Source organism: Lissotriton helveticus, chromosome 8 (assembly GCF_964261635.1).
Source record: "Lissotriton helveticus chromosome 8, aLisHel1.1, whole genome shotgun sequence".
Lineage (NCBI taxonomy): Eukaryota > Metazoa > Chordata > Amphibia > Caudata > Salamandridae > Lissotriton > Lissotriton helveticus.
Genome location: NC_136069.1, coordinates 1,445,966,269 through 1,445,986,476, shown reverse-complemented (window position 1 = coordinate 1,445,986,476; position 20,208 = coordinate 1,445,966,269). Strand labels below are relative to the sequence as shown.

The 20,208-nt window shown below is 45.8% G+C and overlaps 1 long non-coding RNA gene across 1 annotated transcript in view; it reads left to right on the top strand.

Moving 5' to 3' along the window:
• The window catches only part of LOC144772001 (uncharacterized), a 42,701-nt gene extending 40,484 nt beyond the window's left edge, over positions 1–2,217 (top strand). Inside the window, exon 8 of the long non-coding RNA XR_013599588.1 lies at positions 104–2,217. This is a non-coding gene — a long non-coding RNA (uncharacterized LOC144772001). The remainder of the gene's footprint in view (positions 1–103) is intronic.
• The last annotated feature ends 17,991 nt before the right edge of the window (positions 2,218–20,208 follow it).

Genomic DNA, 20,208 nt, shown 5'->3' with positions numbered 1-20,208 from the left:
GAGCATAATACACACTAAAATTCTATACTCTGTATTTATGCTGATTGACAAAGTGGATGGTACGAGTAAATACAACACAATCTTGTATGTTTGTTTTATACAGCCTTGAGAAAGTCGCAGGATTACAACCTGTTGCGACGAAACGCGTTGGCTGTTGCTGGCTGTTTTGGAAAAGATCAGAATAAAACGAGACAAAGAATTAAATTGGAAACAATACTGCTGATTTGTATCATCATATCTCTATATATGTCTAGCTTATAGAAGGGGAAACCTTGTCTGAATTCGAACGTGTGCTTGGGAGTTAAGATTGTGTCTCAAGAGTTTTCTCTTGCCTTGTGGAGTTTAGTGGTTCTCCATTCCTTTGAGCACCGTAAAATAAATTCTAGAATTAACACACATCTAGTGCAAATCTAACCTTAGGCGCCAAATACCTATGTGAATAACCACGCCGCGATTACCCTGTACATCTTTCACCTAGCTCAAGCTGGGTCACTATAACCTCCTTTGTGGAAGATCAGTACAGTTTCTTCTTGACAGCTTTAAAGTGAACAAAACATCAGCACGTTGGTGGCATCCTGTGAATTCCCACACTTAGATATATTCTGCACTTCCTGGAATTCCAAAACCTTAAGCGCTCGTTCACTTAAATTTGTAAATATATGGAATGTCCTTTTAAATGTAGTCCTGTTCTGTCACAAGAACTCTGGCAGAACAAACAATCCTGGTCTCTAGATTTCAAATCCCGGTTTTTAGATTTGGAATAAATGTGCTAATAGCCCAAAGTTTGTTTTCACATCACACACATCTTCTGGGTACTTTTCTGAGAGTAATAATTGTCCAATGTCCAGGAAACTAAAGGCCTTGATGTGGGAAAATCGTCATTCACATAGCAAGATTTGGCAGCATCATCATTGTAGCATACATTTTCTTAGCAAGGAATCCTAGCACCATGATGGAATTCCCCGAAGATCCTCAATGGCTGCCATCTTTCGAGACACTAGAGTCGGGACAACTTAGAAACATAATTCACTGCTGACGCTCAATGGTGCAAAGTGTTCCCACCACAAGCGTGGCTGCACTCTGTACTGATAGCAAGAATTTCCTCTGCTAGAATGCCCTCAGCATAAATAATTTCATGGAACTTAAAGAAATTACCACAAATTTGGAAAAAATGACTTGCTCACCTTTCTAGAATTGCACTTAAAATGGTTTAAATGTTGTAGAAATGTTTATGTAAGAAATGACTCAGAAAAATAAATGCATAATGTTTAAAACACTTGTAAATTAAACTGTGAAAATATATTAACTAAATATATGTATATTAATGCAGAGAAATCTTTTTGTTTTGGACATAAGCAACCATTTCTTAACATGAATATTAACAAAGCCCAAAAGTCTTCTACCTCAACTCTTGACATGAATGAGATATGCAGAAAACTGGTTAACATTAATGACATCTTTCAGAATGTGCTGACTGTAACAGTGTTCATCGAGCTCCTCACCTCATGTTAAATCGTAAGTTGAAATACAATGAGCCTTTAAACCAATTATGTAAAATAGTAACATTGATAGATGCGTTCATAATACTGACTAGCTATTGCTCATGTATTCTTAGCTCATAGAGCATTCTTAGCTCAGGTGAGATGGTTCTCATTTGAACCTTCCTTCATGTAATAAATATTAAATAATTTGTATCAACTAATGGCAATGAGGGTACAGACTATGAGAATCGGAAGAAGAAGCATTGTATGACTGACAACACCACTTCTTGAACTATTTTTACTGGATATCGACAGAGGACACCTACTGAAATGTTACAAAAGTATGGCTCTATAATAATGAATGTTCCTATTTAGTTAGGCAGAGATTCTCGGATTTCTCTAAATTAGACTCAGAATCCTATTCCAGTGGTCTTGCTGCTGAACCTATCCTTATTCTGACACTCTTCTTTATGGAGAGTTGATTTCCTTGGCTGTTCCTTTCAGGTGACTACACCTGGATTCCTGGTGATCGATGCTACTGCAAAGATCACCATCTTATTTAATGTTGTGATTGTAGCTGTAGGGAACTCGGCTGATTTTCCAGAACTACTCTTTATGAAGAGTTCATTTCTGATTAGTTCTTCTCCAGATAATCTCTTCATGGGTTCTAGTTAGAATAGATCCTTTAGTTATTTTACGGGGATTTCTTTATGAAACACTATGTATAATTTTCTATTGCTGACTCTTCCCAAATTTGATTTTATATTTCTGTAAACGTACTAATCTGAATAAAGAGATATAGATACTCTAACCTTAAGATAAATAAAGGTTTTGAAACTTTCACAGTCCTCTCATCATTGACTGATTGCAAATTCTGAATGTCATTGATGTTTGAATTGAGTGACAAGCTTTAATTTAATTTAATTTAAAAAAACATTTGTAAAGCGCGGCGTTCACCCTACGGTTTCTTGGCGCTATAGTAGTAGGTCCAGCAACTAAGGGCGGAGTGAACCTGGTGCAGGGAAAGGAAGGACAAGTTACAAGGAAAAGGCCTGTTTAAACAGAAACGTTTTTAGATCTTTGCGGAAGGAGGAGTATTGTGTGGCAGATCGTAAATGGTCGGGGAGGGAGTTCCAAAAGGTGGGGGCCAAAGTTGAAAAGTTGGCTCCCCCCCACTTTTTACGTTTAAAGCGCAGGATTTGCAGGAAGGATTTAGCGGAAGAACGAAGCTCTCTGACCGGGACATATTCATTAATCACAGAGGAGATGAAGGCCGGGGCAGTGCCCTGGCGGGCCTGAAAGACCATACAGCCAGTTTTAAAAAGGGAGCGTTCCTTGACAGGCAGCCAATGGAGCTCCTTAAGGAGGGGTGTAGAGTGGTGAAAACGTGGGAGACCATATACCAACCGAGCCGCTTGGTTCTGGACCATCTGGAGCTTGCGCAGGCTGTATGCTGGAATGCCGTTGTACAGGGCGTTGGCATAGTCCAGCCGCGAGATCACCAGCGCGGACATGATCAGCTTAAGTGCCTGGGGGGAAAAAAAACGGGAGACAGCGCGAATAGTTCGGAGGGTGAGGAAACAGGAAGAAACCACAGAGCTGATTTGTGAGTGTAAGGTGAGTTGGTTATTTATTTTAACACCCAGGGTTTTAACTGTGGAGGAAGGAGTGGGGGAGGGACCAAAACAAGAGGGCCAGAAGAGAGAGTTCCAGGGACTGGAAGAACCACCTGTGAGAACCAACTCGGTTTTGTCCGGGTTCAGCTTGATATGGTTGTGGTTCATCCAGTCCCTGATGAAAATCATAGTGGACTGGAAATTTGAGATAGGGAGGGGAGAAGAGGAGAGGTCAAAGATGAGCTGGAGGTCATCCGCGTAATTATAAACGGTGACCTCCAGCTGCTGAAGTGCCAGGATTAGAGGAAAGATGTAAAGATTGAATAATAAGGGAGAAAGAGAGGAACCCTGGGGGACACCGCAGGTGACTTGAAGTGGGGTGGTCGTGAAGTCCCCCAACCGAACCGCCTGGGTGCGGTCCCTCAGGAAGGAGGATAGCCAGACCAGGGCTGAGCCCTCAATTCCCGCCGCCCTGACACGTGAACGTAAGATGGTAAGGTCCACCGTGTCAAAGGCGGCGGAGAGGTCGAGGAGCACCAGAGCCTATTGTTTGTTGCAATCCATGCCCTTCCTGAGGTTGTCCAAGACTGACACCACGACAGATTTGGTAGAATGCCTGGGGCGGAAGCCGGCCTGACGAGATGCCAGACCCCCATTTGCTTCTACGTGGGTGCTGAGTACAGAGGTGACATGGCGCTCAAGCACCTTGCCCAAATATGGCAGCAGGGAGATGGGGCGGTAATTAGCTGAGATGGATGGGTCAGCGCCGGGCTTCTTTAAAATGGGCACTATTGTAGCTGATTTAAGAGCGGGGATCACCACTCCCTGAGTAAGGGAGCTATTAAGGAAAGTAATGGGAGGCTGGGAACAAGTAGAGTAGATCTGTTGTAGGATTCGTGCCGGACAGATGTCTGCCGGGGAGCCAGATTTGACTTTAGGAAGTATCTTTAAGAATGCTTCCTCAGTAAGGAGGGGAATTGAGGTAAGGTGGCACTGAACAGGGGGAGGGGAAGGGTCAACAAAAGTAGAGGAAGGGAGGGGAATGTTAGCCTTAATGGTTGCAATCTTGTCCAGAAAGTAGGAGTTTAGTTGATCACACAGGGGCTGGGTAGGAGGGATTTGAGGTGAGGCTCTATCGGAATAGGCTAGGTCATTAACTATACCGAAAATCTCCCTAGATTTATTTTCCGCTGTCATTATTTTTGTGGAGAAGTAGGAGGTTTTGGCAACTAAAATAGCTTTCTTATACTCAGTTAGTAGCATTGAGTAATGGGTTTTTAATAAAGGGCAGTAGTTTCTTCTACACTGTCTCTCTGCTTGCCGTAAGGTCAGTTTTAGTTCCTTTAAGTTGTCATTGAACCACCTATTGGAGTCCTTGGGCCGTCGGGTGGAGATACGACGGAGTGGGGCAACCGAGTCGCAGCCTCCAGCCAGCCAGGTATTGATAGCGATGGCTTGGGAATTGGATGAAAGACCAATAAGGGTCGGGGATGAGTTCTGAAGCAGGAAGGTCAGGGAGGGAAGATCAACTCGGTTCCAATTCCGCGCCCAGGTGTTTCTGGCATGTGGGACCTTAGAAATAGGTTTGAGGAGGATGGAAAAAGAGATGAGGGCATGGTCAGACCAGGAACAGGGAGATACAGACACCGGGGAGACAGGAAGGTTGAGAGACCAAACCTGGTCAAGTATGTGACCACGAGAATGTGTAGGGACAGATATGTGAGGGACAAAGTTCAGGGAAAGAAGAGATTCAGTGAATTCTTTAGATGCGGTGCACTCGGAAGGATCTGAGGGCCAGTTGTTGAAATCGCCTAGCACCAAGACCGAGGCATAATTGACCGCTAAAGTGGCCAATAGGTCTTGAAATGCTGGCAGAAACAGAGACGAAGGCTGGGGTGGACGGTACATCAAGAGGCACGTAATTGGAGGGGAAGAGGATAGGGAGCGGGCAACAAGGAATTCAGATGGGGCAATAGGGGGAGAGGGAAGAAGTTGAAAATTAAAATCGGACCGGGCAATTAAGGCCACGCCACCACCCATCCTGCCCGCGGGGCGATCGACGCGCAGTGCAGCGTAGGAAGGGGGGAGGGCGACCAAGAGTGCAGGTAGGGAAGAATCACAAAACCAGGTTTCAGTCAGGAGCAGTAAGTCAGGCCTCTCGGAATCAAGCAGGACAAACAGCTCATGGTGGTGTTTGACCGCTGACCTGGTGTTCAGCAAAAGAACAGATAATGAAGGGGTAGGAAGAAGGGGGTCAAGCAGGGAAGAGCACAGCGGTGAAGAGGCCGGCAAAGGCAGCGTCGGTGTTGGCAAAGATGGAGGGGCAAGCCCTAGTAAAGCAATATGGCTGCGAACAGATTCTGAAAGTGGCCAATGGCCCTGGAGGGTAGTGAGCTCCTCAGCAGAGTACGATGTTAATTTGGCATAGGGACATGCCCCTCGCCCCGTCCGGCCGCGGACGGGCGCAGACGGGCTTGCCTTAGGCGCGCCTTCGGCGCGCAAACGGCGCGCCCGCTGCGCACGTCCGCTGCGCGTTCTGGGGTTGCATATTGAAATAGAGGTCCTTAGGGGCGGGAGGGGGCGTGGCCTACAAGTGGGCGTGGCCAGCGGCGATGGGAGCCGGTAGAGGGGGGCACGTGACAGCGCTAGATCCGCTGCACGGCGCCCTCAGGTGCAAAGTGCTTAGGGTTAAAAACAAAATATTAAACACAGTAAAACAATGAAATGCTGCTTCTCCCGGCTTTCCGCCTCAGGAGACTGGAACCAACAGAGCGCTCGAATTCAGCGCTTAAGAAAGGCGGGAGGGGGCGTGGCCTACAAGTGGGCGTGGCCAGCGGCGATGGGAGCCGGTAGAGGGGGGGCACGTGACAGCGCTAGATCCGCTGCACGGCGCCCTCAGGTGCAAAGTGCTTAGGGTTAAAAACAAAGTATTAAACACAGTAAAACAATGAAATGCTGCTTCTCCCGGCTTTCCGCCTCAGGAGACTGGAACTAACAGAGCGCTCGAATTCAGCGCTTAAGAAAGGCGGGAGGGGGCGTGGCCTACAAGTGGGCGAGGCAAGCGGCGATGGGAGCCGTTAGAGGGGGGGCACGTGACAGCGCTAGATCCGCTGCACGGCGCCCTCAGGTGCAAAGTGCTTAGGGTTAAAAACAAAGTATTAAACACAGTAAAACAATGAAATGCTGCTTCTCCCGGCTTTCCGCCTCAGGAGACTGGAACCAACAGAGCGCTCGAATTCAGCGCTTAAGAAAGGCGGGAGGGGGCGTGGCCTACAAGTGGGCGTGGCCAGCGGCGATGGGAGCCGGTAGAGGGGGGGCACGTGACAGCACTAGATCCGCTGCACGGCGCCCTCAGGTGCAAAGTGCTTAGGGTTAAAAACAAAGTATTAAACACAGTAAAACAATGAAATGCTGCTTCTCCCGGCTTTCCGCCTCAGGAGACTGGAACCAACAGAGCGCTCGAATTCAGCGCTTAAGAAAGGCGGGAGGGGGCGTGGCCTACAAGTGGGCGTGGCCAGCGGCGATGGGAGCCGGTAGAGGGGGGGCACGTGACAGCGCTAGATCCGCTGCACGGCGCCCTCAGGTGCAAAGTGCTTAGGGTTAAAAACAAAGTATTAAACACAGTAAAACAATGAAATGCTGCTTCTCCCGGCTTTCCGCCTCAGGAGACTGGAACCACTTTAATTCATCCACGGTGGAAAAGGTCAGTTGACCTCTCCGTAACCCAAAGGATTCTTCATGGCTAGAGTTGTAAGTGGGTGTATATTAGGATAGAAACCATTCTGGTGAGTTCTTAGTCTCCCGCAGTACTGCTACCTCTCACATGAACCCAACATGATGGTAATCAACATTTCCAGCCCCACATGTTCACATGATTTATCAAATAACTGTATTTTGTATGGAAGGATGCTCCTATCAAAAATTACTTAGCACATTATTTGCTGATGACACAGTCTTCATGTTAATTACTGCAGAGGGAGTATCTAATCTACCTAACCAAATTTTCTGACTTTTGCGATGACAACATCGTGATTATTTATACATCCAAAAACAAATATATAGCATTTACTGCACACATGTCTTTTTAGAAGAACATCTTCTTAGACAAAATTCCTTTAAAACTTTTTTCCTACTTTGATTACCTTGCCATACAATTTAGTAAATATACAAAATGGACCAAGAGCTCCATCATACGTATACTTAAAAGGGACAGTAGGATGGAAACAGTGGGGATTGATGACCCAGATTGAATGACATGACGTTTGGTGCCTCAATAGGATTTTTTACGTTTTTATATTCATGGGTAAGTTTTATACCTCAACAATGTTGATGTTCTGGATTGCGTTCATATCTGGCTGTCATTTGTATACTCCTCTAATTCCTGTAAACAAATTTAATGACAACAAGCACATACCTTGTCACAAAATGTTTTTTATAAGATTTTTTTAGGACGAGGCGAGGTCCACTGAGCTAAATGGCACAATAACAAAATTACATTGCTTTAAGATAAATTGTGAATGTTGTATTGCATTAATTTTCTTAATGTTTTGTATCATACTATTGTAAGCAAATGGTGCAAAACGTATCCAATGTTTAAAATGCATTTTATTGAAGAAGATATTAAAACATTAACTCTGATCCAAGCAGAAAGTTGGGATACAAATTCATGTTATTTACCACACCCAAAATTTCAAGAACAAACTTTATACCACAAAAGGATCATCTTAAATTATAGACAAGTGTATTCATAACAGTTATGTATTCCTTTCATATTATGTGGAGAGTTGAAAGACGGATGGTTCAGGCTTTGTCAGCCTTCAGATGCCTGCATTATTGGATCAAATACGCATTGTATGCAAGCTTTTCAAGTGAGGAAAGTGTACTGCATTTCTTAGTGATTTCCTAAGGTGAGTTCTGCTGTTACTGATATTCATTCAAGTTGCTTATATGATAATCAGCAGGCCTGGTATCTTACAGTATGGTCCTTCCTCATTTGTAGGAGTACTGGTGGGCAATATTTTTACACTTACTGTAAGGGTTTACCTGGTGACCCTGCGTGGGTGAAAGAGTTCTGGTCACGTTGGCTGAAGTAGGTGACTTTCCGGGGTTGTGCAGTGCTGCAACAGTGCTAGAGGCATGGAGAAACAGTCAGCCTTGAGATCACAGTAAATGGTAATGATCAAATTGAGTCATATGGTTTTACTTCCAAGCTCGGGGGACAGAGCCCAGAGGAACAGAGGTTGAAACCCCTGGGCTGCCCGCAGAAATCCTGGGTGTGGCGGTTTGGCTTCACTGCCAAGCTAGTTTGGCTTTCATCAAGGAGGAACTTGAGGAAAAGAAGTGCTGGGTCCTGGCACGAATGGAGAGAAAGCCAGTACAAAGGATCCCCAAATGGTGGGAAAAAACAGAAACTAAAGAAAGAATAAACCCAGTTTGATTTCGCCCAATAGCATATAAGCATTTCTGGGCTAAGAATGTTTTAGCCATTTGGATTAAAGAGAAAGTAACAAGGTGGGGGTCCAATAGCATGTAAGCATTTCGAATTCATGAACGACGTGTTAGCTGATTTGAATAAAGTGAATGTAACAAGGGGTATGGGCAGATTTAGAAAGTCCTCTGTGCAGAATACCACAAGCGGAAGGAGAGTTTGAACCCATGTTATTTTGCGTCAGGCAGGTGGGATGGGAAAGGAAGGGGAACATAAGGAAAGAACAGAAGTTCGAAAAGGGAAGGTAGGCTTGAACCTATGCTATTATATTCCAGTGTATGTCTGGCCACTTTCAGGATGTAGATTGATGATAGTTATAAGGATTTTACACAATCCATTCTGGAGTTTGCCAATGGAGACTCTATATAAATGAATGTAAAGTAAAATATCTCTATGTAAAAGAGGGAACAAAGTAATTCAACTGCAAAGTGACTTTGTTGTAAAAAGTATTTAATGACACTTACCTAGGCTTCAGAAATGGGTTCCACCTCATTTAAAACCTCTAGATTTTTAACAGTATGGACCACCTGATTTATGAACTTCTGCAGTGAGACTTACTCACTGCAACATCTGTCTTAATGGAGTGGAAGTGCAAACACCAGTGTCTGCCTTTTAAGATAAGGTATTCTGCTGTGCAGCTAAGGTAAGCTGATCTAGGCCAGTTGCACATGAACATGTGAAGCATTTGTGTACATATGTGTGCAGGTTGAGCGTGTGAGACAACAGTCTCACTCAGCCCTGTATATACACACAGGTACCTTGTAACAGGCGTGACCCTTCAGGGATATGTAATGGCTTGCACAGACGTTAAAATGTGAGTGGGCATAGTGTGAGTATGTATTTCTGCAGTGATTACTGTCATGTGTATTTGCTTCTCTGTATTGCGTAGTATGTGTCACATCAGCACCCAAAATAATGTTGCCACACTTAGGCCTAGATATTCGGTTGACACACCAATATTACGGTAAATCATGAAGCTACATGCAGATGTGACATCAATATCCACATATCTGCACGCCATGTGGCACCTCTAAATGTATCTTTATTCTATGATTCAGCTTTTAAATTGATTCCAGAATGTTCCCCTGGATAGGCCAAATAGATTACTATATTGGGCAGCTGAAGGCCCCGCCCACAGAGTATGGCATTTTTCCAAGAGCATGGGCCTGTTCCTTGGAAAGAAAATGGTGGGGACAGATTCTACATGTTAACAACTTTTCACACTGCACATTACCTGGGAAGGCTCAACCCCACAGAAAAAAAGAAGGTTAGCAAGACCTTTGGAGCCACATATAAGAGGGGCTGCCCTTTGAAGTATTGGAGGGAAGTGCCCAGTCAGCCTTGGCAGTTAGGGGTAAGACTTACGCTCTCAGATATGGTCTGTCAACAAATCACTTGACCATCCCATCTTGGAAATTCCCAAATTACTATGCAGGAGGGCTGGGGAAAGGGTGGAGTGATGAAGAGTCAACCTAGGATTAGCCAAGGGTGCTGCCCCCTCTTAAAAGCTGCTCTATAAGGGAGAGCCTTTTGACAACAGCCTTGACCTGGATGAAGCAATACCACAGAAATGGGCAGATGAAAAAGGGAAGATACCTGACTTCTCCTGTGTAAATTGACTCAAGAACTTATGTTTCTGTTGGCATCTGGGGACTAGAGCGTTTCGCTCGAGGGCCAGTAGGACTCTCTCCAGTGCAACCTCTCGGGTACAGACGAGAGCTAGACCTGTTTGAAGTGGGGGATACTCGGTGAGTTCTCCTGGATTTTTGTGGACTGGTCTTGCAGGAGTGTGACCTCCAGTAGGAGGAGGGACTGGCGTCTCCTGACCTAGGTGCTCTGCAAATGGCTAAAGAGGTTGTGAGACCTGAACAGTGCAGGTAGGAATGGCACTCTGCCTTCATATTCTGGGGGTCTTGCTAGTGAAGTCCCCAGGCACAGGAGAAGTGCCAAGAACCCAGACAGAAGACCAGTTCTTTGTGAGGAGGGAGGACGGTAACAACCAGGTTCACAAAGAATGCCAAGACGAAGAGGCCTGCAAACCATAATCAACCACTCCTGGTGGCTGGAGTTCCCCAACAGGAGCAAAATGCAACTTTCCCCATGTAGTGAATCATTAAAGATATTACTGAATGTCATTGCAAGACAGTGCCATTCCTGGTGAGTTTAATGGGCTGCATTAGCTTATGGTGACTTATTTCTGCTTTAACCCCTTCCATGCTCATGACGGAATGGTTCCGTCATTATCATCGGTGCTCCTGTGCTGATGATGGAACCATTCTGTCATGATGCCAGGGGCACTAAATCCCTCTGCTGCAGACAGCAGAGGCATTTCCTTTTCACCCCTCTGAACTTGGGAGCTGGGGAAGAGCTTCCCCAACTCCTGGGGCCCCCTCCCTGGTTTCTGTTCAATGACGATCAGCGCGCACGTCGCGCTGTCGTCATTGAACACAAACCGAAACTAAAATGAGCCTTTAGGCTCATTTCAGTTTCACTTTCTACATGCTCAGTGGGCTATCTCAGCCCCCAGGAGGGCGATCCCCAAGCAGGGATCCACCCACTAGACACAAGGGAGCGGGGAGCGGCCCCTTGGGCAAGGGCCTTCACTCCCCCCATAAATAAATGTATAGTATTTAGTCTTTCTGCCCCCCAATCTGCCCCTCGGGGGGGTAGAAAGCCCACTATACACCAGGGAATTTTTTTGGTGGCACTTTTTTTAGGGTGGGGGCTGCCCGAAATGGGCGCGCCAATGCCCCCACCCCCTAGGCACCATTGCAGCCTTTCTGACCCCCCCTGGGGGGCAAATGGGAGCAGCAGCCCCCAATTTGCCCCCCCCCGGGGGGGCAGAAAACCCACTATGCATCAGGGATTTTATTTTGTGCACTTTTTTTTAGGGCGGGGTCTGCCCGAAACTGGCACGCCAATGCCCCCACGCCCCATCACCATTACAGACTTTCTGCCCCCCCCTGCGGGACAGATGGAGGCGGTAGCCCCCAATCTGCCCCCCGCCCGGGGAGCAGAAAGCCCACTATGTACCAGGGATTTTTTTGTGTGCACTAATTTTTTAGGGTGGGGGCTGCCCGAAACGGGCATGCCAATGCCCCCACCCCCGCCACCATTACAGACTTTCTACCCCCCCCCCCCTGGGGGACAGATGGGGGCAGTAGCCCCCAATTTGCCCCCCCGGGGGGGCAGAAAGCCCACTAGACGCCAGGGATTTTTTTGCGGGCAAATTTGAATTTGGATGGGCTGCCCAAAACGGGCATGCCTATGCCCCCACCCCCTCCCCCACAAAAATAACAGCCTTCCTGCCCCCCCTGGGGGATGATGGGGCAGTAGCCTCTACTTTGCCCCCCCTGGGGGGGCAAAAAGCCCACTAGACACCGGGGATTTTTTTAGGCAAATTTTTATTAGGGTGGGGGCATTGGCATGCTCGTCATAGGCAGACCCCACCCTAATCAAAATTTGCCCCAAAAACTCCCTGGCGTCTAGTGGACTTTCTGCCCGCCGTGGGGGGCAGTTGGGGGCATTAGCCCCCAATATGCCCCGCCAGGGGGGGCAAAATGCCCACTAGACACCAGGGATTTTTTTGAGGGGGCAAATATGAAATAGTGTGTGGCTGCCCAAAACAGGCATGCCCATTCCCCCACTCCTTCCCCGCAACAATTACAGCCTTCCTGCCCCCCCCCCTGGGGGGCAGATGGGGCATTAGCCCCCAATCTGCCCCCACAGGGGGGCAAAAAGTCCACTAGACACCAGGGGGTTTTTTAGGCAAATTTTTATTAGGGTGGGGGCATTGGCATGCCCGTCTTGGGCAGACACCTTCCTAATTAAAATTTACCCAAAAAACTCCCTGGCGTCTAGTGGTCTTTCTGACCCCCCTGGGGGGCATATGGGGGCATTACCCCCCAATCTGCCCCGCCGGGGGGGGGGGCAAAAAGCCCACTAGATGCCAGGGATTTGTTTGCGGGCAAATTTGGATTTGGATGAGCTTCCCAAAACGGGCATGCCTATGCCCCACCCTCTCCCCCACAAAAATACCAGCCTTCGTGCCCCCCCTGGGAGCTGATAGGGCAGTAGCCTCCAATCTTCCCCCCCTGGGGGGGCAAAAAGCCCACTAGACACCAGGGATATTTTTAGGCACATTTTTTTTATGGTGGGGGCATTGGCATGCCCATCTTGGGCAGACCCCACCCTAATCAAAATTTGCCCCAAAAATTCCCTGGCATCTAGTGGACTTTCTGACCCCCCTGGGGGTAGATGGGGGCATTACCCCCCAATCTGCCCTGCCGGGGGGGCAAAAAGCCCACTAGACGCCAGGGATTTTTTTGGGGGGCAAATTTGAAATAGGGTTGGGCTGCCCAAAAATGGCATGCCCATGCCCACCCCCTCCCCCGCTAAAATTACAGACTTCCTGCCCCTCCCGGGGACAGATGGGGCAGTAACCCCAATCTCCCCCCCCCTGGGGGGGGCAAAAAACCCACCAGACGCACTGGATTTTTGGGCACATTTGTCTTAGGTTGCCCCCACCCCCCACCCACAACAATGACAGCCTTTCTACCCCCCTGGAGGGAGGATGGGGGCAGTAGCCCACTTGACGCCAACGATTACGCTGGCTTTTTTATGTGTGGGGGTGGGGGCTGCCCAGAATGGGCATACCAATGCCCCCTCCCCCCCAGAAATATAGCCACAATGTTTCTGCCCCCCTTGGGGGCATATCGGGGCAACCCCAGCCCCGAAATCTTCCCCCAGGGCAGCAGAAAGCCGACTAGGCACGGATTTGTTTTTAGCAATATGCCTACCAGCGGATTTTGGGCCCTAGCGCAGCTGCCACATAGGGAAACCTAGCAAACCTGTACATTTTTTAAAGCTAGACACCAAGGGGAATTCAGGATGGGGGTCACACGACTGCCTCCCACCAGGTTCTGTTACCCAGAATCCCTTGCAAACCTTAAAAATTGACCAAAAAAACGCATTTTCCTCACATTTCTGTGGTGGAAAGTTCTGGAATCTGCGGGGATCTACAAATTTCCACCCACCCCGCGTTCCCCCAGGTCTCCCGGAAAAAATGGTACCTCACTTGCGTGGGTAGGCATAGTGGCTGCAACAGGAAAAGGCCCAAATCTTACGGTGGAGAATTTAAAATAACCTAGAGCAAAACTACCTTCTTTTTTTGGGGGGGCACCTGAGTTTTTGGCCCGGGGCTCGGCGGCAAACTTGTGAAACTACCCGACTCAAATAGTTCTGAAAACTAGACACCCGGGGGGAGTCCAGGGAGGTATGGCATGCGTGGGTCCCCCAATGTTTTCCTACCCAGAAATCCCTGCAAACCTTAAATTTAGGTTAAAAAATACACTTTCCCATACATTTTTGTGTGGGATCTCCGTGCCGGGACAAATGTCCTGCCACCCAGCGTTCCCCTTGATCTCCTGAGTAAAATGATACCTCACTTGTGTGGGTGGGCCAAAGGCCTGTGAATAAGGTGAGGTGCTTAATTTGTCAATCCTAAATACTACAATTTCTAAAAATTCATTTTTAGCCTGTTCTGGTTTGGGGCACCCACAGAAGTGAGGTATTATTTTACTCTGGAGAACAAGGGGAACGCTGGGTGGTAGGACATTTTTGCCGGCACGGACATCCCACGCAAAAAAGTTTGTAAAAGTTATTTTTTTACCTAATTTTAAGGTTTACAAGGAATTTTGGGTAGGAAGACATTGGGGGACTCATGCATGCCATACCTCCCTGGACTTCCCCGGGTTTCTAATTTTCAGAACTGTTTGGGTTTGGTAGTTTCCAAAGATGGCCGCCAAGCCCCGGGCCAAAAACTCAGGTGCCCCCCCCAAAAAACAAGGTAGTTTTGCTATAGGTTATTTTAAATTCTCCACCGTACGATTTGGACCTTTTCCTGTTGCAGCCAGTAAGCCTACCAACGCAAGTGAGGTACCATTTTTTTCGGGAGACCTGGGGGAACGTTGGGGGGGGTGGAAATTTGTTGATCCACGCAGATTCCAGAACTTTCCACCACAGAAATATGAGGAAAATGCGTTTTGTTTTGTCAATTTCTTAGCTTTGCAAGGGATTCTGGGTAACAGAACCTGGTGGTAGGCAGTCGAGTCACCCCATCCTGAATTCCCCTGGGTGTCTAGTTTTCAAAAATATATAGGCTTGCTAGGTTTTTCTAGGTGCCGGCAGAGCTAGGGTTAAAAAACGAAAGGTAGTCTATTTGCCAAAAAAGTGCACATTTTCACTGCGAAATTGAGGTGCGACCACGTTGCGTTTTGCGCTGTCTCCTGTCGCAGGCACAAGGCAGACCCAGGCAAGTGAGGTACCATTTTTTTGGGGAGACATGGAGGAACGCTGGGTGGGTGGAAATTTGTTGATCCACGCAGATTCCGTAACTTTCCACCACAGAAATGTGAGGGAAATGCGTTTTTTTGTCAATTTTTTAGCTTTGCAAGGGATTCTGGGTAACAGAACCTGGTGGTAGGCAGTCGAGTCACCCCATCCCGAATTCCCCTGGGTGTCTAGTTTTCAAAAATGTATAGGTTTGCTTGGTTTCCCTAGGTGCCGGCAGAGCTAGGGTTCAAAAACAAAAGGTAGTCTCTTTGCCCAAAAAAGGGCACGATTTCACTGCAAAATTGAGGTGCGACCACGTTGCATTTTGTGCTGTTTCCTGTCGCAGGCACTAGGCAGACGCAGGCAAGTGAGGTACCATTTTTTTCAGGAGACCCGGGGGAACGCTGGGTGGGTGGAAATTTGTTGATCCACGCAGATTCCAGAACTTTCCACCACAGAAATGTGAGGAAAATGCGTTTTTTTTTGTCAATTTTTTAGCTTTGCAAGGGATTCTGGGTAACAGAACCTGGTGGGAGGCAGTCGACTCACCCCATCCTGAATTCCCCTGGGAGTGTAGGTTTCAAAAATGTATAGGTTTACTAGGTTTCCCTAGGTGCCGGCAGAGCTAGGGTGCAAAAACTACAGCTAGGCACTTTGCCATAAAAGGGTCATTTTTTAACTGCAAAATTGAGGTGCGACCACATTGCATTTTGCGCCGTTTCCTGTCGCAGGCACAAGGCCGACCCATACAAGTGAGGTACCGTTTTTATCGGGAGACTTAGGGTAATTCAGATTTGAGTTTTCATGCATTTCTCCCTTCCCAATGAAAGACATTGCGTAAAAAAAAATCTTTTTGAAAAATGACCAATAATTCTCATGCTAGTATGAGTATTCCCAATTTTGAAAATGTGCAAATATATACTGTTTCTAAACTCTATAATTTGTACCCAATTCAGAAATTCTAGGTTCATCGGGTTCTTGGTGAAACTACAAGTCCTATATATCCCCACAACCAGGAAGGTCTAACGGATGTAACGGTGTATTGATTTCCAAGAGCTGTCAAAATTACAAGAAGTTATAGGTGAAAACGTTGAGACAAAAGGCTGTTTTTTTCAACAAATGTTCAATTATTCCAATATTTAACTGTTAGTTTCTATAAAGAAACCTTCATGGATTTAGACAAATGACCCTTTTCTGAATTCAGAATTTGGTCTACTTTTCGTAAATGTATAGCTTTCCAGGATCCATTATTGTTTTTAAACTCATTTCTACCATTAACTGGAAGGAGGTTGAAAGCTCTAAAAATAGCAAAAATAGGTTGTGTCCCAGAAAAATGCCAAAACTGTGTAAAAAATGTTGGTTTTCTGACAAAAGACTGTCATTCCCTAAAAGCTGAGGAAATGGAGATTTCAGCACCACAAACACTTTTTTGATAACATTTGCAGGGAAAAACCCAGAGGCTTTCATTTGCAGCCCGTTTTTCGCATTTTTCTGAAAAAAACGAAAACTTCACTGTATTTAGTTTAATTTCTGGGACCCCTCCAAGGGAATCCACAAACCCTGGGCACCTTTAGAATCCACATGAGGTTGGAAGAAAAAGGGCACACATTTGGAGTGGATACCTTATGTGGTCAAAAAGTTACAGGGGCCTAAGCACGCACTACCCCAAATCGCCAAAAAAAGGCTTAGCACAGGAGGGGAAAAGGCCTAGCAGCGAAGGGGCTAATCTATGCTGTGAAAGCCTGAAAAAAACAACGGGCCTGCCTTTTGATAACTGCACCCCATTCTACTGTGTCTAATGTATGTGCGGGGTAGGGTGGTGAACTGTGTCACAATAGTTATTTCCACCTGCCATCATGTATGTATTTGTAAATAATGCATAATATTGAGTAGTGTGTGCAGAATAAAGTACTTTTACTTATAAGCAATAGCACTGACCGGACAGTGACTTATTGGATGTTTTTTGTTGTGAGCTTTTGGACTGAATACCAGCCCACATCACCTCCCTGAGTAGGCTTTTGACTCACTAGCCTAAGAGAGGTACTTGGTTCCGAGTAAACAGAAGGTGCAGACTTATACCTGTGAACGACCATTAATATTCACAACAAATAACCCAATTGCTTCCAGTAATTCATTTGGCAATGAATTAGGATTCAATGAAAAACCAACCCTGTTGACATTAACTGAGCATTCTGAAATTCCCTCCTCATGAGCCTGCAAAATGTTGCTTGTTGTTTTATTGATTAGCCATTTAATAACCATGTTCGAATGGAATTTAATTATTGCCCCCTTTAAAAAAATAAAAGTTTACTGTTCTTAATAGCTACTTGATTTCACAAAAAATAAGGCTTATTTAGCAATATAATAATAACGCTGCTCAGAATTAATCTGGTGGGCGAGTTGTTTAGAAAGGAAATATCCTTGTATTTATAGTACTATTCGTATTGAATATGCTCAGATTCTTTATTTCAAGTATTTAGTCTACTATATGTAAACATTATTTTGACATGTAAATTAATCCTTTTAATTCCATGTAAGAAAGCAAAATTGAAAAACAAATCCTGATGATCCCAATGCCATTGCTTGCAACTCAATAATCGAATATTGTTCGAATTCCACAAAAATAAATTGAGAGTCCATTTTCAAATAGATGTCAACACCAATGAGGCAAACAAAGGGGCCTGAGTATACGTGTGGTAATGACAATCCTCATATTTCTTTAGCAACGTCCGGATGCAGAAGAAGGTCAAGAGAAGATGGCTTTGAAACTTTCTCAATGCTACTTTCTCTATTGCGGAGGAATTGCGGAGGAATGTTGGGGCTGATTCGCAGAACTAACTTAAGACAAAATCCTAAACTTACTACTTTTGGTATTCACAGAGGGCATTTAGTAGTAGTAACGTTAGGATTTTGTCTTAAGTTTGACAAACTTAAAACAGACTTAAGACAGACTTAAGGCAGACTTAAGACAAACTTAAGACAGACTTAAGACAGACTTAAGACAGACTTAAGATAGACAGACTTAAGACAAACTTAAGACAAAATCCTAACTTAAGTCTGTCTTAAGTTTGTCTTAAGTCAAACTTAAGACAAAATCTTAACTTTACTACTACTAAATGCCTTCTGTGAATACCAAAAGTAGTAAGTTTAGGATTTTCTCATAAGTTAGTTCTGTGAATCAGGTCCCCGACCCATGAGTTTTCTTACAAATTTAGCACTTTCTCCTGAAATTGCAGATTTTTTTCCCAAAACACCCAACTCCGAATCAGATCCAGGGTTCTTTTGCCCCTGAGGCCATTTTTGTCCAAAAATGATGTTCCTCAAATATTTAATAAATATACAGGACTGATACCTTGAAGATGCCCGTGGCACTCCAAAATTTTGAGATACTGCTATCAATATCCTTCATTCTTTCTGCCAGTTTTCTTAAATTAAGTGGATTTATTTCTCTACCATCATCTGGAATGCTAATAATCCTAGCATTGGCCTTCAAATCTCAGACTTCTGAGGTCATACAATGTTCAGATGAAAACATCAACGGGCTCTAATTTGCAAGTTAAATGTTCTGATGTTAAAGGAGGTTTGATGTGAAAATAATTACTATTAAAGTGTAGTACTATACTTGTGACATATTTTTCCTACATAATGGGGCCAGATTTATGAAAAGATTGTGTTACACTTGTGTCACGTAAGGTGGCACAATGGCTACACAAGCCTTACCTGAGATTTACTATGCTACACAGAGCCACCTTGCTTGGCTCTGCGTGACATAGTAAATCTGGAGTAATGCAACACAGGGCAAGTCACTACCCTGCTTTACTCTGCCCTGGGAAGGCGCTCCATGGGTGGAGCATAGGTATTCCCATGCATCCACCCATGGACTGTGTGGCACTCTCCAGATTTACTAGCAGTAGTAAATCCTTGTTGCGTATTAACTTTAGTTCTCCTTGTTTATTCCTCTTGCTATGTGTGCTGCCCTCTGCAGCACACATATAAGGAGGAAAACGCCTCTAAGGATGTTTTTTTTGTGCAGGGAGTTAACTTTTCCTGCACAAAAATAATCGTGCCTGCAACATAGACACCCATACATCATGGTCAAAGGGTGCTTGCATTGGTGTCAGGCCTTACTGTGTGCTCCAGCACAGGAGAGAGCAGGGATGCTGCATTACTGCCCTCTCTGTGTGACACAGCACATCAAGTTGTCTTGCTGTGTCACATCATCAATAATCTGGCCCAAAGTGTTTACTGTAACTGCAATTGTGTTACTACTGTACCACAACCACTGTGCCCTTAAGCAGCATCAAAACATGATAGTAAATCATATTGCAGAAAAAACACTGGAGACTTCCGTTTTGGCATTTGAATGCAATTTAAAGCTAAATTGTTGGTGCAGTAGCTCAATTACTGACGGAAGCTATTACTGCTAATAATCTAACATTCTATTTAGGGATCAAATGTTAGTTCTCACTCCGAGATCCAGTCCTCTATGCCTAAAAGCCCCTAAAATTATTCTGGAAAAGTGTCGGGGAAAGTAAAACAGATTTGGTCTAGTTAATCCCTTACTTAGGGCCTGATTACAATGGCGGTTGGACCACCATTGGCAGGCTGTCGGTGGCAATTCAACCGCCAACAGCCCTTTGGTCCAGCCGCTGGATTACAATTCCGGTGACCAGACTCACAGCTGTCAGAGAGAAGACCCCCTCCTCTGCCAGGATCAGAGATCCTGAGGGGCGTTGGTTGGAGTCGTATCCCTGAATGGTGACGGTGCTGAGGTACACACCTCTGTCTGGATTACAATATTCCTTTTCAATAGCCTTTTCATGGCGGGACGACTACCATGAAAAGGTTATCAGAAAGGGATATGGGTACCCCAAACAGGGCCTCCATCCATCGCGGGCCACTGTAAAGTGGCCCTGGGGGAACATGTAGTGCCCACACTCACCTCCAAGCACCATGTGCCATGCACAACATGGTGCATGGTACATGGATCATGGATGTGCAGGAGGTGCTCCGTACCACAGCGGCATGCGTTGCAGTCTTTTTCCTTGGCCGCAGCAAATGCCGCTGTGATATGGAGCACTTTGCAACCAACAGCACAGCAGTCATATCGAAATGCGGTGGTCGGACCGCTGGCTGCTTGTTTAGCGGACTCCTGACGCTGTAATATCAGGCTGCGGTAAGACCAAACACAGTTGTAATCAGGCCCTTAATGTCTATAAAAACAAAAAAGTTATTTTAAGGAAAGCAGCATTGGCAACTGCTGTAGGGAATAAGATTAGTATAACACAAA